The 17,260-nt window shown below is 34.6% G+C and overlaps 1 long non-coding RNA gene across 1 annotated transcript; it reads right to left on the reverse strand.

The window, feature by feature from the left end:
- Nucleotides 1-1,398: 1,398 nt before the first annotated feature.
- LOC146999477 (uncharacterized) lies at nt 1,399-16,564 on the reverse strand. The gene is made up of 3 exons (XR_015039714.1): nt 16,129-16,564; nt 6,896-7,016; nt 1,399-1,484 (listed from the first exon to the last, which is right to left on the reverse strand). It is a non-coding gene; the product is annotated as an uncharacterized LOC146999477 (long non-coding RNA).
- Nucleotides 16,565-17,260: the final 696 nt, after the last annotated feature.

Genomic DNA, 17,260 nt, shown 5'->3' on the forward strand with positions numbered 1-17,260 from the left:
TGCTTGAATAGGAAACAAGTCAGTAAGTTTACAACTGCTTTTCCCATTTTAATCGATTTCATCAACAAGCTCTTCATGAAATAAATTGAGATATTTTATTGGCTTGTCAATCAAAAGAAGATTTTGTTTATTCATTTTTCATTTCAAAAAATGCAAAAATTGTGTAAAATGTGTATCAAACATAACAAGTTCTGCAGATATGAAAATTGTGCCAAAGCTCTCAAAACATTGTGATTAGTGCCATCTTGTAGAAATTGTATGAAAACAATATTAGAGACTGATATGCAAAGGTTATAAATAAGTCACAAGAATGGTTGCAGCAATTAAAAAAATTATTGGGTAGAGGGTGAGATATCTTGTCTCTAGTGCACAACGGATAATCTTGGAAGATGAAACATCTCATCCATCATGGCAAAAGTGTTAAAAGAAGAAACATTTTATTTTGCATGTTCTAATATGCTAGTAGTTTTCAAGCCATTGGCTTTTAGAATTTAGAAAACAAGACAGTTGCAATAGCATATTTCTATTATGTGCAGGTTGAGTACTAGAAGCAAGAATGGAAGAGTCTAAAAAAAGTATGAGTCATCAAATAAAGATAAGTACTTTCTTTCTCTTGAATGAATACATATAACTGAAATTGCCTACTAACATATTTATGGTTTTTTTTGGGGGGGGAATGTTAATACAAAGGTTTCCTGTAAACTGAGAATGCAGGTACAGTTTGGCAGTGAACATGTTAATTTCCTATATTTTAGCTACATCAGTCCCAAAAAATTATGCGGATGTATGGGAAGACAGTAGTGTACATGTCTATGCATATTAATGAGTAAAAATTACAGTTCTGTACTTCAGCTATGGTATGAATTGTTACTCTGATAACATTTTGAAACTTGTAATTTATGAAACCATTTAGTAATCCCCTCCCCCCCCAGTCATACTGAATCTGTGGATATGAAGCTATCACCATGTAAGTAAAATTCATACATAAGATGAATAAATGTAAAATGAAATTTTATTATTATTTGATTAATTTTTCCTCTTAATGAAGATTTTTACAATATTGAATTCTTGCCAAAAAAAAAAAAAAAAAAAAAAATGTGCAATTAGAATTGTGAGAAATTTAATAGTCTCTTTAATGTATAACTTATTTGGAGAAAAGTTACTGTTAAATAAATAAAAGGTAAAATAACTTATGAAATTGAATATAATTTTCCTTTTCTATTATGAAAATTGCATGCTGATTAAGTTTAAAATTTTATTATGCATATTTTTCACGTAAGCTTATATTTCACTATAGGAATTTTAGTATCAGCCTTTGTTAGTGTAGATTAAAAAATGCCTCTATAATTTGAAAACTGCAACTCTGGAAAAAATGACATGTTAAGTAAAAATTAATTTTTTTTTACCTATGTCAAGTGGTCTTTTATTTGTATAGTTACATGAACTCCCTGAGGCAAGACCAGGATACTTTCTGTTGCTGAATTCTAGGAAAGAACAATCAAAGTAGGACATTTCTTTATTAGGAAGTGGATGTTTATATTTACAATGTTCTCTAAAGTTAGATATCAGAAAAGCTAAAGGATAGCATGATGAAATATTCTCAACACTTCAAACTGTTTCAGTACAAGACTGAAAGTTGAATGAAATCTTCAGTTTAATTTCAGTAATGAATTTAGATTTTAATAATATGAATTTTTTAATATGAAATTAGATTTTAATTATTTTAATAATGTTGTATGCAATTTATTCCATTATTAAAACAGTATTTATAAGACATGCATTATTCATCTGGCATATATGAAACCCAGTATCCTTAGTAACCCAGTTCATCTGGCATATATGAAACCCAGTATCCTTAGTAACTACATTAGTTGTAAAATGGGCTGGAACTAGGCATTTTGCTGCCAGTTTTAAATTCTGTTGCCCGATGCAATCCTAAATTCTGCAGCCCATTGTCTCCTCCTGAAAATTTTGCTACTTAGTGCTTCTCAAAATTCTAAAAATAATGCTGCCCAAGGCAGATATTTCTAGAATAGCTGTTATAATATTGAGGTTATAAAGATGAATCACAACCTTTTGTATGGTGAATATAAAGTGAACTACATTCACATGATGTTTCGCAATTACTTTGAATAGTAAATTCTGATATTTTCTTAAACTATCAGTTTTATTTATAGTTTTTAAACTCAAGCAATTTGCTACTCTTTCTCAGTACTTATTAGTTTATGGAAAAATTGAAGATAACCATGCATATTAATGAGTAAAAATTACATTTCAGTCACTTATAAACTGATTTCAGATAATTGAAATGATAACAAGAACATTATTCAATACATAATTCAGAAAGACATATAGTTATTCATATAAAAAATAGAATATTATCCAAAAATATTCACTCAAAGTCAGATAACTCAGTTAGATGATTAGAGATGGCATACAAAAATAAAACTTCATTATTTTAAAATTTCTTTGCTGCTACTATCAAAGATTTAACCACTACTTTTAGAATTTCAATATTACACAATATACTTCCATATACTATCAAGCAAATGGAAAAAATATATATATAATTTATAATCATTGAAACTACTTTAAACAAATGCTACATAAAAATAAAACAAACTAATGACATAAAAATAACAAAACAAACTTGGGACATAGAGATAGAAACATTAATGTTAACTTTTCACCATGATGCATATATAATTATCTACCATACTTGTGAATTAATAGGATATCACATATTATCACCCATTAAAATAATTGCATACAAAAAGCAAAATCATACAAATGTCAGTAATTATATGTAGAAACTATAAAGACTAGGGTACATTTAAAGTTTAATTTCCAATCTGTAGCCTCCCTTTTAAATTATAAATGATCATTATAAGGATCAGTAATCAAGCAATCACAAGTAGCTGGCTCATGAATTTTTTTTTTTTTTCAATTTTATGGTTTCAGAATTAATGGTATTTGAACTTTCATCTTTTTTGTTTAGTTTTGTATCATAACTGAAAAAAAGCATTTTTGCTTAGTTAAAAGTTTATTTGCAGGTTCTAAATTGTTCTTATTTGAAGTTTCATCCTGTGTATTTGGGAGTTGGCCAATCTGCAATAAATATTCAATGGCATTTAGGTGTTCCATCATTTTTTGAGCTGACATACTATTAACATGTGCAGAATTTAATTTTGAATATGCTGTTGATTGAATATATATTGAGTTGTACTCATCAATCACTTTATCGAAAGAAACTGATTATTTACTTCTAATGGAATACTTGTTGCAGAAGTATTAAAATGTGTCAGTGTAATTACACTGCTGATTTTCTGAGATGACAGCAGCATGTATGTCTGCACATGCTATTGGAAACTGTGTAATCGAAACAAGTACAATTATATGCAAAGAAACAACATATTCTACATGCATTTCTCATTACAAGAGAGATTTTTTTTTTTAAGTTTATAAATGATTGTGTCATTGCAAGAGTGATTTTTATGGATGTTTAATTTTGATACTATTTCGAATTACACCTTTTTTTTTATAATACCATATATATGAATAATACGTTTCTGAAGCTGATTTTTATTTTTATTTATTTTTTTTTTTCAAAAATATGGCAAATTATTCTATCGTGGTCCATTGTTTCGCCCGTTTCAGCTGTAAAATGGCCTCGGCTCACGTTTTTCGCACGTAAAAATGCCGCCGGAAATTCGGTTCGTCCCTGCATGACATCACAAGAGCTTGGACAAAGAATATCCATGTACACAATACATATTCTTTGGCTGGGGCCAGGTGCTTGGAATTTTTTGCCAAAGAGAGTTGAGGCTAATGACTCGGGTAACCATAGCAACACCGCATAAGATTTAAATAACGCAACGCCTGAAGCAATGAATACTACTTCCCAGGCCTGTCCTCTCATTTACCCATCATTGCCTCTCTCCTTGGAGAACCATTTCCAGAAAACACTGTTAGTCATACGCCCCAGGGCACTACATCAACTGAGCTGGGCCAAAGAATATGTATGGATGTTCTTTGGCTGGACAACGTCGCACAAATAGTGTGATGTTCCAGCAAAAATAGCGGAACTTGAACCTACGAATACCGGTCTATAGGCTTTTTTCAAAGTAGAAAGAAAATAATTTCGGGGATAGTCACAGAAAATATTACTACTGGTGTAATCTTAAGCGCTATAATGAATTAATTAATACCTTCTGCTCTTCATTGCCTTCTGTAAATTTAATAACTTTCATTTGCAATACTTCGCTTTTCCATAGGATTAAAAACTCCAGGATAACAATTATTAATTATCAAAGCTTTTTTTTTCTTTTTTTTGGGGGGAGGAGGTCCCTTTAGAAAGCAAATGTGTTGTACTGGTAATATTCTAATTTTTGTCTTATTTAGGAATTTTGATTTGTTAATTAAGCATCGAATATTATAAAATTTTACCAAATTAAAAGTAGTAAGAGAGGTAAAATAAAAATGTAGCTGAATCGTATTACTCAAACTTCTTGTTACTAAACCTTTTGTTTTTGTTTATTACTTTAAAAAAAACCATTTCTGAAAATGACCAGTCTTTCTAAAAATATACATGAAACATTGGTATTGAATATCATTTCTTTTTAGGCTATCGTCTTCATAGAAAACGAAATCTTTTGGAATTGTAGAAGATTGTCTTAGAAAATCTATATTCTATTCTGTAAATTTATTCAATTTAAATGAAAAATCAGAGATTGAAGATGATATATATGTCATATCTGAGCAATGACATAACTAGAACATTCATCGCCCGGGGCTGGTTCTGAGTTTGTTTGCCTGGGCAGCCTTTGAACTTCTCACTCCTCTTGGTATAATCAAATGACGTTAAAGAATGTAAAAATGACAGAGGAAAATAAAGCCCAGGGGGTGCCAAATTGATGTTAAGGAATTTTATAATGAAATGTTTCCACTGTTGACAAAGAGGAGGGGGCGCAAAATCTTCAGTTGTCCCCGGACGCTGGAAACCCTAGCTACAGCACTGACTGGTCCTTAAAATTAAAAATGTAACTCCTATGTTGTGAATTGCATCTCCGCCGACAATGTCACCGTGACTATGTATCGCTTCTCACTTCCTGTTTCAAGGGGAAAAGCTCTATGAGCTAGCCCTTTCTACTAAGTCCTGATAAGGCATGGAAAATTAGGAGTCCCCTCACCGGGACCCGAACCCGAGATCTATCGAATACTCGCCAAGAATGCTATCGTTACACTACGAAGGCATGCCGAGGTAAGGGAGAAAATATCTTATATAATCTCCCTTTCTGGGGCGAAGAATCATCATTCACTACCCTTTTTAGTTCGGCCGCCAGTGTAGAGATATTCGGTTATTTTTGGAAGCAGGAGGCATGAAAAATGAGCAGTGCCTTTGCCGGGACTCGAACACAAGACATCTCGAATACGCGCCGAGTATGCTACCTTTATACCACGAAGGCATGCTGAGAGAAGGGAGAAAATACCTTATATTTTAATTAAATCTCGACTGATTTTGAGGGCAACCAGGTACAGTTCCCTTTTCATTAGGAACAAAGAAGGACCTGTACCTGTACGCCTTTCCGAAATCGATAAAGGTTTTTTAAAGCCTACATCAAATATGAGCTTATATCAAATATAAGCTCAGAGTATCCTAAGATACTGTATTTGCCCAATCTATGAAATTCAAAGATATAGTATTTGCATACAAATTTAATAATTCAGATTACATTTCAAAGCCTACCAATCGAGATTTTCAAATTGTAATTACAAAATAGAATTTAGTGTTTTGACGTTCTGCAGTAAAACAATTTCAACTCCCAACGTTTGAGCCACCAGTGGCCGAGCGGTAAAGTCGCTGAACACTGGTAGTTCGGTTCGAGTCCCGCGAACGGGCTGGCTGCATGGGGTTTTCGTGGTTTCCCCATGTGTAACGTGTATACGAGCCAGTTTCCCTTAGAAAGTCCTCCACGAAGGCATCCCTTCCCTTAGGCAGATAGCCCTCGAGGCTTTGCCATAATTACACACACCCACGAATTTGTGACTGTCTCCCATTAAAATATTAAATACCTCTGCGAATTCTTCCAAAAATTTCTATTTTTTTGTATTTGCTTGAATACGAAAAATTTGTCTTTTAATTGAGAATATTATTTAGCCAGAGCCACCTAATAATATTATTTTTTAAATATTTCTTATAAAATTATCTATCTTATTTTCAGAAACTTTTATAACTTTGAAAACACATTTTACGTGATGATAAGCATGATAAATCTTTTAGAAAATAGAGTTTCGAGTAGCCTCTCGAATACCCTTTGTTACCTAAGTTTAATCAGGATTGAAGCTGTTATATCCAAACACTATAATTTTCAGGTTAACCTCATACGGATATATTTATTTATAAACGAATCGTGAATACCAGTGGCGTAGCTAGGGTTTTCAGCGCCCGGGGACAACTGAAGAATTTGCGCCCCTTTCTGTGTGCCAAGAATGGAAAACATACCATTAAAAATTTTCGTAGCATCAATTTGGAGCCCCCTGGATGCTGCGCCCGGGGACAGATGTCCCCTCTTGCCCCACCCTAGCTACGCCACTGGTGAATACTGTTGGCTATCTGTATGTACATCTGTGGAATTTAATTCACTTAAGTAATAAGATGAATGCATTATTCACTGATTATATTTTAAAATTTCAAATAACACATTTTTTTGGCACGAAAGTGGAACTGCTATAAAGAGCTAAAATTGAAAAATGTTGCTTTAGTTTCGTCTCTGTTAACGTTAAAAATCAGTACATGACAAATACGCCAACAATCATCAATAATTAATAAATGTTAAAGAGATGCATTAAAAAAACCTTCTATTTAAAAAAGAGGAAAAGGGTACATAAAACATACTGTTCTATAAGATCTATATTCATCGGTGACTGAGACGCTGTTCTTTCTTTCAGACGGCGCAGTCTTTGAGTTTTTGAAGCTAATGAATGCAGTGGATGAACTCTCCGACGACTACTTTCACCTACATTTTGGAAGTATAGAAGCAAAGTAATAATAATACAGTATCCAAAATATAAAGGCTAAGAATGAAACAAGAATGCAAAATCTGATCACGAAAATGTGAAGAAATAGGATCACGTATATTCTATGGAGTATTTTCAGTTCATGAAGTAGCTTCTGATTGGAGCATTATAAATTGAAAACAGGAATCGCGCATTTCTCTACAAGTTCTATTTGTTCGTAATTGCCCCTTCTCCGCCTCAGGATACCTGCATGGCATTTAGAGATAAGCAAAAAGTCTTTTCGCTTACCGAAAAAGTTGTTTTGTTGCCCTCTGCTCCTCTCCCAAAGGAAGTAATATACTTTTTACTGTTATGTATAAAGTATCTAAAAGGTAGAGAGGAAAATATTTTCTTGCATGAACTAAGAACTAACCTACAAAAGGAGCTTGTACAATTCTTTTCATTCTGCGCGCATGCTAGAAGAGAAGGAAACAGTAAAATAACACTTAAATCTATTACATTTTGTATAATTTTTTTTTTTTTTTTTTTTTTGTACTTGGTTTAGCTAATTTGCATTTGCTTTTCAATTCAAGGTTTAAAGTTTATCTCCATCTTATTTTCCTTCTTTCCGCTCTTTTCTGCGTAATGTCGTTGTATGGTTAAATTAACTTTCAATTATTAATTTAAAGTTAAATTTAGAACAAGCGATAAGTATGCAAGTGACAAGTAAAGAAAGACGGGCACACCTGATGGCTAAAATATATAAACAGGTATTGGCCCAACGCCATCCACTGCGGAGCCTATGATTTGAAGTCTGAATTTCTCGCACTCTCTTCATTATCGAATCGTTTCTGGTGATAAGCCCTGGGGTGTGTTTTGTGCAACTTACCAAGGTTAGTAAAATGAACTGTAAGGACCTTGGAACTTACAATGTCCCAGATCTGCCGCTTTGACCCACTTTGAACGTTTGGCCGAATATGATTATCTTAGTACCTTCATTCATTCATTCATTACAATTTATGCCGAAATATTGCATTTGATGCAACGTGTCCGGCTCATGACAAGTATGCCCGAGGGGCACATGACATAAAAGTGTCTGGACCGAGTGATAGGAGGCAATAGGAAATGAGATAAAGAGGGGGTGACCACAGGACGCCACAAGCAGAGAATCGAACTTAAAGCCCGAGACCAGGAGAGGCAGCAAGGTGTGGAGTGTCAGAGTTAAAGTTGTTCATGATAGGTATGCTAAGAAAAAACATGATATATTAGCAAATACAATTTTATTACATAAAATAAATACAATAAATGAGCATATACAATACAAAATACAAAAGAGTTCGAGTTGCAATACGAAAGTTTATGTACAATATATACAGAAAAGATGATGTTGCATGAAAAGACTGATTAAGTAGGAAAATTAGTGTCCCTGGTGAGGAAGGCCGCTAAAGGTCTGATTTTGACATTTTCAGGAAACACGGTATAGTCGGAAACTTTAAAGTATTTCATGTGCGAGCAGTTTCTCGCCTTATCAAAAAATTTCCGATTTGCATTATTGAGGAAATTCTCGATATTCTCTATTTTTAAATCTCTATGAAGAGTTTCATTAGAAACATAAAAATGAGCATTCGTGATCTGTCTTAAAAATTTGTTTTGTGTGATCTGTAATTTCTTGAGGTCATTTTTCGAATAAGTCGCCCAGGCTGGAGACGCTTAAGAAAAGATAGGCCGAATAATGGCAGTATAAATATGCCTCTTTCTTCGTAAGTCGAGTTTTGAATTTTTCCCAATTAATGGAATAAGATCTCTGATAGCCGCAACTGCTTTGCCTCTGACTTTTTGGATATGATCTTTCCATGCGAATTTATTGTTTAACACAACACCAAGGTAGGTAGCTTTGTTCACAAGCGGAACTTCGACATTAAAGATTTTAAGTTTATTTACAAAAGGACTTCTAGAGTGCCTTTTTCCTATGATTATAAGCTGGAACTTTTGTGCATTGATGGCTATGCGCCATTTCGTGCACCATTGCTCAATTTCTGGAATTTTATCCTGCAATTTAGAAATGGCAAGTTCTTGGTTGTGAGACGTATATGCAAGCGCCGTGTCATCGGCGTAACATCCTAAGTAAAAATTTGGGTCAGTGCATATTTTAGGGAAATCAGCAACATAAAATATAAAAAGAATAGGTCCTAAAATTGATCCATGTGCTACACCAGCGTTGAGTCTTCTGGGATCAGAGTTGTCGTTACCAATATTGACAAAGAATTTTCTGTTTTTAATAAAAGAATAAATAAGTAAGATCAGGTCTCTGTCAAAATCCAAGGAAATAAGCTTGAGAATAAGCCCCTCATGCCAGACGCGGTCGAAAGCTTTCGCCACGTCTAGCATGAGTAAGGCGACACTCTGATGTTTGAAAAGTGCAGAACCGATGTATTCACACAGTCGGACAAGCTGCTTGGTCGTAGACAAATTCTTGCGGAAGCCAAACTGTTCAGGAGGTATCTTAAGGCTCGATTCTCTTATAGATAACTCGTTCGTAGATTTTGCCCAGACCGGGCAGTAAACTAATTGGTCTGTAACCCTCCGGGGAGATAGCATTTTTACCAGGCTTGGGTAATAAAATAACTTTAGCATTTTTCCATTTATCGGGGAAATAATTTCTCTCAAGACAGGCATTTAAAATGCTGACATATTTCGTGATAACATTAATAGGCATGTTTTTGATAGCGACGTTGGTGATGTTATCAAAACCGGGAGCTTTTCTATTCTTCATTCTTTTGATAATCGCCTTAACTTCATTAGGTGAAGTATAATTAGTCTTGTTTTTGGGTCCCGGGCCGTTAATCCAGTCTTGAATAAAATACCTTGTGTCATAAGAAAATAAAGGGTCGCTCGGATCTTGGTTAGGAACAAGTTGCTTTTCTAAATAATCAGCCATTACATTGGCTTTGTCTTTATTGGTGACGGCTATAGTATTATCTCCGTAAATTGGTTTATTGTTCGGCTTTTTGCCGCGAAGATTCCTTGCAAAAGACCAGAATGCATTATTCGGCTCATTGAATGTTTCACTTTTTGCGTTCCACGACTCATCTCTATGTTTATAAATACTTTTCTTTATTTCTCTGTTGAGTTTATTTAACTCTTTTTTGATTCTAGGATCCCAGGCAATATGCCATCTTTTGCGTAGTTTGTTTCTTTGTGATATCAGGTTTCTAATGTTATTAGGCAATCTAGCACTGTACTTATCAGCGGGAATTTTCTTAGTAGCCCTGTTATATGCACTAAGTATGCTATTATTGAGAACATCATTTGCGTAATCAATATCAAATTTTGTTTTAAGGTGCTTAATAGCCGGAGGGTTTTCAATGAGGTAATTATGATATTTATTCCAGTCTGTAGAGATTTTAAACCTTTCATCAGTGTTTTTATTCGTACCAAGCGTAGCTAAAACAGGCACGTGATCCGAAGTTAATTCAACTTTCACGTCGAGATAAATCGGGATAGAAGTGGTGGTAAGAATAACATCCAGGATGTCTCCTTTTCTAGGGTCATCAGGAAGATAGGAATAGTCAGCTGGAGCATAAAAATATATAGGATAATTATTAATGAATTCAAGTAAAAGTTCTCCATTTCTGTTGGTGCGTCTGCATCCCCATTCTACATTCTTCGCGTTGAGATCGCCAGCTAAGATGATATGTTCCGAATTGGGCAGTAACTGTGCGAGTTTATGCTCATCTATAGGAGTGTGTGGAGGTTTATACAATGCAACAAAATAAATTATGCCATAATTTGGTAACAAAACAGAAGCTGTAACAGTTTCGTAGCCGTTTCCTCTATCTTCGCTAATCAGGCATGATTGCAAGGAGTGCTTTACGTAGATAGCGCCCCCCCCCACCACGGTGACTCAGTCTGTCACACCTGTAACAGTTGTAATTTGCGATCTTAATATTCAAACATGGTGTCGCAAACGTTTCGGTGACTAGAGCAACATCAATATCATAGGTCAATAAGAAATTATGAAATTCCTGGATTTTATTTAAGATGCTATGAGCATTCCAAATCATGATTTGGGTAGGAGCTCTATTAATTCTGTGCGGACCCATTATCAGTATTGTTGGGTTGATTGCTTTCTTGATGATTTCTGTTCAAGTCCTTAACTTGTTGTGTGAGCTGGAAAAAACCAGCGGATTTTATTGCTGAAACCAGTTAAGCGAGATCAGTGAAGACTTTTTTGGCCTCAGTAATTGTATCTGTGTAGATACATGTTGAAAGAGCAGCTGCGAAAGATTTACCTTCAACTATTCTGTTAGAAAAAGTTTTAGGCTTCACTGTTTTATTTTTCGGAAATTTTTCACATCCTTTGAAACTAGATGTGTGGTTGCCACCGCAATTTACACAGACTAAGGGAACATCTTTCTTATTTTTGTCCGGACAGTCTTTTACATAATGATTTTTACTACACCTGACACATTTCGGTTCATAATTACAACAAGCCTGAGTGTGGCCAAAACCCTGGCATCAAAAACATTGTAATGGTCCCTGTCGGCCTCTACTACGATTTTGACTCTGAGGTCGCATAAATAGCGTTCATGATATATTTGTTTAGAGTTTTCATTTTTAGGTAGGGTAACCAGGAAAAGTGGAAGTTTCTGAACTTCACCGCCTCTGCGTCGTGACATTTGTTTTATTTCAATTATCTGATAATTTAATTCTGTTAAATTATCCTTAATTTCCTCAATTTCAGTCGTGAGAAGTAGTCCATTAATTACTACCTTGAGATTCTTATCCTCTGGCAAAATGTACGAATGATGCTCCCCTTTCATCTCTTTTAAGATCCTAACAATTCCCTTATAACTTTCAGGACCAGTAGTAATAATTTTAACACCATCCTTAATATTCTGTCCTATGAACTTATATTTGTGTTGATGGAATAACCCTGTTAACGCTTTATATTTGAATTTAGTTTCTTTGAGAATTATCGGAGGTAGTTTGTTCTTTTTAGGAGTTTTAACCTGTGCGTTGTTGTCATTTGTGATATTTTGCTGATCTTCAGCATTAGTGGTGTCCATTTCATTGTTATCAGAGGTAGTGTGTTGTTCAGGAATGACAGATTCCTGACTAGTACTCTGTGAATTTTCCTGCGGTACATTAGTACCATTGTTATCTTTATGAGTTATAACTGGTGAAATGATTTGTGTGAAATTGTCTAATTTGATCTTCTTAATACCCTGTCTGGGATTTCTTGTTCGGACTGTTTTGTCTCCAAAACGTTGTGGATAGTCGTCCTCAGAGCTAGAATCTTTATCAAGTGTTTTTTCATCATCAGTTACAATTGTGCTATCATGTATACTAATTGGGCTACGTGCCCTCTCATTTTCCTCATAATTTTTACTTGTGGTTGGAATTTGAGGTTGTGTTTTATCATGATTTAAAACTGAGTCAGTTTTACTTTGAATAAGTAGTGCATTGGCAATTTCTAGTGAGCTTAACAAAAAATTTAAGAATTTCGTTTCAATTTCTGTTAGTTCACCTTTATCCAATTTGAGTTGTTCCAACTCATGTATTTGTAATTGGTAACTTTCTACAAGCCTCTCCATGGTCGCGCTAAGCCAAAGCAAAACGCAGAGAAATCCAGAAATCCAGCGCCCATAAGGCAGTAGTCCTACACTCCGGAATGGAGCCCTGGCTCGACAGCCTTCTCCACAGACGGATGTGTAGGCGGAGAACACACGAGGCTCCTTACAGTCACCTGAAGTGAAAGCTTGGGGGTAACTACGTGCGTTATAAAATCCAAAAAAGTCGTGCAGAACAGAGAAAAATTTATCTGATTATTTTAAATCGCGCAGTAAAGCGTAATATAACATAAAATGGCAGAAAAACAAGTAACCAGCAATTAGGCTATTTGGCGAGACACGCGGTATTAAATTTCATAATAAAACTCAAAAGGCCAAAAAATAATCGAAAATAAAAAATTAGTGAAAGCGTTTCAGCATTTCACAAATCATACAAACCACAAAATAGCATTAAAAAATGCTGATGCAGTCAGATAAGCAAGGCACGTGTTCGCACAGGCAAACCACGTTGAACGGACGTACTCGCAGAGACAGATCGGAAGCAGGCACAATCTCAGACGGTGAACCCTCACCCACCAAGTCCCCGCTCAGGATGATCTTAGTACCTAATTTGCTAGTTTTAAATTGAATAATTCACCTGAACACGTGATGTATGATTCCGGACAGCATATAAGCCTTTCCGTACCGCGCCACACGCATGGGAAAAATCCGTACTTATGATTAGGTATATTTTCCAATGACATCATTTTCTCTTGCCATAATGACATTTAGGTTCTTATGGTTTTGTTTTGTTAAATGAAGCGCATGAGTGACACGGAAGAGTGAAATTTATCCTTTGTGTTCTTTGAATAATAATGCTAGACGAAAACATTTACATGGAGCTTTATGCTGATGGCTTTCCTGTTTCATGAAATAATAAAATTATAAAATCCTACAAAGACGCTGTTATATCAGAAGCAATTTTAAGTGCTTAGATTATATAAATAGCTGAATTCATGAATTTAGTACAAAAACCGAAACAAGTTAGATTACAAGACGATCTCGACCCAAATGTAAAGCTTTTCTCTGTTCATTATCATTGATATTTTATAGCACATTTTGATTTTTTACACATTGCAGAAAATACTTCCTTTGCAACTTTATACGTTATTTCCATATTAATGTTCCATGTCTAATATTTTGTGTTTGTGTAAGGAAAAAATGCATTCAGTGTTATCGCTGAATTTAATACAAGTGTGTAAGAAATAAAACTTCGTTCTCTGATAAACACTAATTGCATACAAATGCACAAAACATGTTACACATGAAAAAACGGGCAATATTCACAAAGTAATATTATTCAATTTAAAGATAACGTATCTCCATTTCTCTCTTCTAAATCTATAGTTATCTAACTTCAAAAGAAAATTTTACTTTTTCAGACTGGTTACAAATATCGAGAATTAACTGTGCATTATGTTACCTCCTAAACGTTTTTGCTATTTGCGAAAGCTGATTTGTCTCACCTTCGAAGACTGCATCTGCAGAGAAAGGATATGTAATGAACATGGTGGTGGTGTATGTGATTATGGCAAATCCTCGAGGGATATCTGCATAAGGGGAGTTATGCCTTCGTGGAGGACTTTCTAAGGGAAACTGGCTCATATACACGTTACATATAAGGAAAACCTCATGCAGCTAGTCCGTTCGCGGAATTCGAACCTCGGACCGAACTACCAGTGTTCAGCGACTTTACCGCTCGGCTGTTGGTAGACCTGTAATGAACATGAAATAATGAATTAATTATTACAACACCTTTAATATGAATGGTTTTAAATAAAGAATACATTTATTAAAAACATTTATACATATTTACGAAGTTAGCGAACTGGAAAAAATAATTCTCTCTCCAGGAAAAAAAATTCACTACATTTTTTTATATAAATTAAATCTTATGGTAACAAAAATACAACGCACATCATTAACTGTAATAATGTTTTCGGTACTCCTATAAAAGTGCAAACGGTAAGGAAGTGTACTCTCGAGCCTAAGCAAAGTCAAGGCGCTCCTAAAAGTGTATAAGGCCCCACCAGCCGCCGAGAGGTAAAGTCGCTGAATACTGGTAGTTCGGTCCGAGGCTCGAATCCCGCGAATGGGCTGGCTACATGGGGCTTTCGTGGTTTTTCTCATGTGTAACGTGTATACGGGCCAGTTTCCCTTAGAAAGTCCTCCACGAAGGCATTCCTCTCCTTAGGCAGATAGCCCTTGAGGCTTTGCCGTAAGCACATACACCAATACCTAAAACTTTATAGGAAATGAATTCAGCTGACAGCCTTTCCAAGCATTGAGAACAGATTTTTAACCTATGCGCATGGGCACGGTACGGAATGCTTATGCCTCTGAACAAGGCACGACCGCTGCTTGTCTGAACGAGTGTTCTGCAATAAATGATTTTTATTTCACTGTTAAAAAGTATTGGAGAGTTCGTCGCCTAATGACCTGATGGTAAAAGGCCTGGCATTTGTTTAATAATTAAAATAATTCTTGAGACTCATTAGCCGTTAAACGGTAAAATAGCTGAAAATTGCTAAATCGACTAGTGTTCAGATCCTCAGAGAAGTTCTTGCAGGGGAGTTTCCGTGAATTTTCTCAGACGGGAATGTGGATACGAGCCAGTTGCATTTTTAGAAAACCTCCGGAGGAGGAGTACTTTATTCTGTACGTACGGGTGGCAAAAGTCACCCCAAAAAATAGTCAAAATTATTAATTTCTTTTACTTCGTACATAATTTAATAATAGTAAATTTTAATAATAGTAATATTTAATAATAGTAGTAATTTTTAATAATAGTAATATTTCTTTTACTTCGTACAAGGAAATAAAAAAGGTAAATGCATATTTAATAACAAAGAACATAATAAATTTATTCATTTAACGTAAAGGCTCTTTTCACTTATTATTGCGCAATATTGACCTATTCAGTATAATTTTTTACAAAAAGCTTATTATCCCTGGTATTATCAAGATTTTTCCAAGAACTTGTACAGAAAAAGTTTGATGTACACAAAATATTTATTAATTAAGGTTTTGGATTTCGATAGCCAGAAGGCGAAAAAATTTCTTTGTCCATTTAAAGGTTTAAGGTGAAAATTCTGCAACTAGCAGAAATAGACATCATAATTTATTTTTTAATATTGCTTAAAATTTTATATCTTACTAAAATTATTGATAACATATGAAAATATTATCCACACGTATTTTCATCTATTGCAGCGATGGGCAAACTACGGCTCGAGGGCCAACTCCGGCTCGCCGGAAGGTCCTATATCCCGCCGGCAATAGAATTTAAAGGTGGCAAATAAAAAGAAATATATATTGATATATTAAATATCCATCTCCTTTTCTAATTTGTTTAAATATTATTATTTTTTATTAAAGGACTGATGAATACTTTCTCCGTTTTTGTTCTGCAAAACATAAATCGAAAGAATTATGAAGATGGCTTGAAATAACTGCATTTTGAGTTCGAAAGCAGATTTAAAGACTTCAGTATCATTCAAACAGAATTGGATATTTTTACCATGCCTTTGAAGTAAACTGTGAAGCAGTGAGGTCAGATTTTCAGCTGGATTAAATTGAGTTACAGTCTAACAATCATCTCGAGCGGTTGTTTCTAACTGAGCCAAAGTTGCCAAAGTTAGAGTTTTGCATATCGAAAATAAGTTTCCAAAATCTATTATCTCATTCCCAGAAAATCAGTGCTAGGTTTTTCTTCATCTTATACATGTGAACAAGTGTTTTCGACTGTGAAATTAGAAAGAATTATTTCAGAAGACTGACCGACGAGCATTTTAGCCTCGTTCCTTAGAATTAGTACATCTCCTTTCGAACCTCAATATGAGGAACTTTTAAAAATGAAATGGCAATTTCATTCATCTCATGAACATATTTAAGTTGTAGTACTTTGTATATTGTTTTTAAAATTTTAGAAAAATTTATCTTGGCCCTTCAAATTCTTTTTTTTTTTTTTTTTTTTTTTTTTTGTCTTTTTCGATCTTTGGACCGCGACCGAAAAAGTTTACCCATCCCTGATCTAATATGTACAGTGAGAAGTTTAAATGGTCATTGAAATTTAGGTACGTATACTTACCTAGATAAAGATCTTTCATTTGCTTTAACATTAATTAATATTCGATGATTCAAAGAATGCCTCTAAAGTAAAGTTATTACTCATTGTTTGAATTCTTCCACAAGACCTACTTTATTACAGCAGGAATTTCTGCAAAATTTAAGGATTTTTAGTAATTTTACACCATTAAAAAAAAATCACGAATTTTCTGTAGATTTCTATGGAAATTTCGAAAGGCTTTTAATATTTGCTGACATTTTGAAGAATCCATTTTCGAATTTAACCAAGTTACATAACAGCAGACTAGCTCACCGACGGCCGAGCGGTACCGGTGAGGAGCTGCTACCATTGAACACTGGTAGTTCGAAGGGCTCGAATAGCAATGAACGGGCTGGTTGAATGGATTGTTTCGTGATTCTAGCATGGGTACAAGCCAGTTTCACTTAAAAAGTCCTTAACTAAGGTTTGGTTTGGTTTACGTAATTACGTCAAAGCTTCGAGAGTTATCTGCCTAAGGGAAGCGATGCCTTCGTGGAGGACTTTTTAAGTGAAACTGGCTCGTGTACAAGTTACACTTGGGAAA

This window comes from Stegodyphus dumicola, chromosome 1 (assembly GCF_044657685.1).
Source record: "Stegodyphus dumicola isolate Sdum_Otavi_A_Nest chromosome 1, ASM4465768v1".
In the NCBI taxonomy this organism is placed as follows: domain Eukaryota; kingdom Metazoa; phylum Arthropoda; class Arachnida; order Araneae; family Eresidae; genus Stegodyphus; species Stegodyphus dumicola.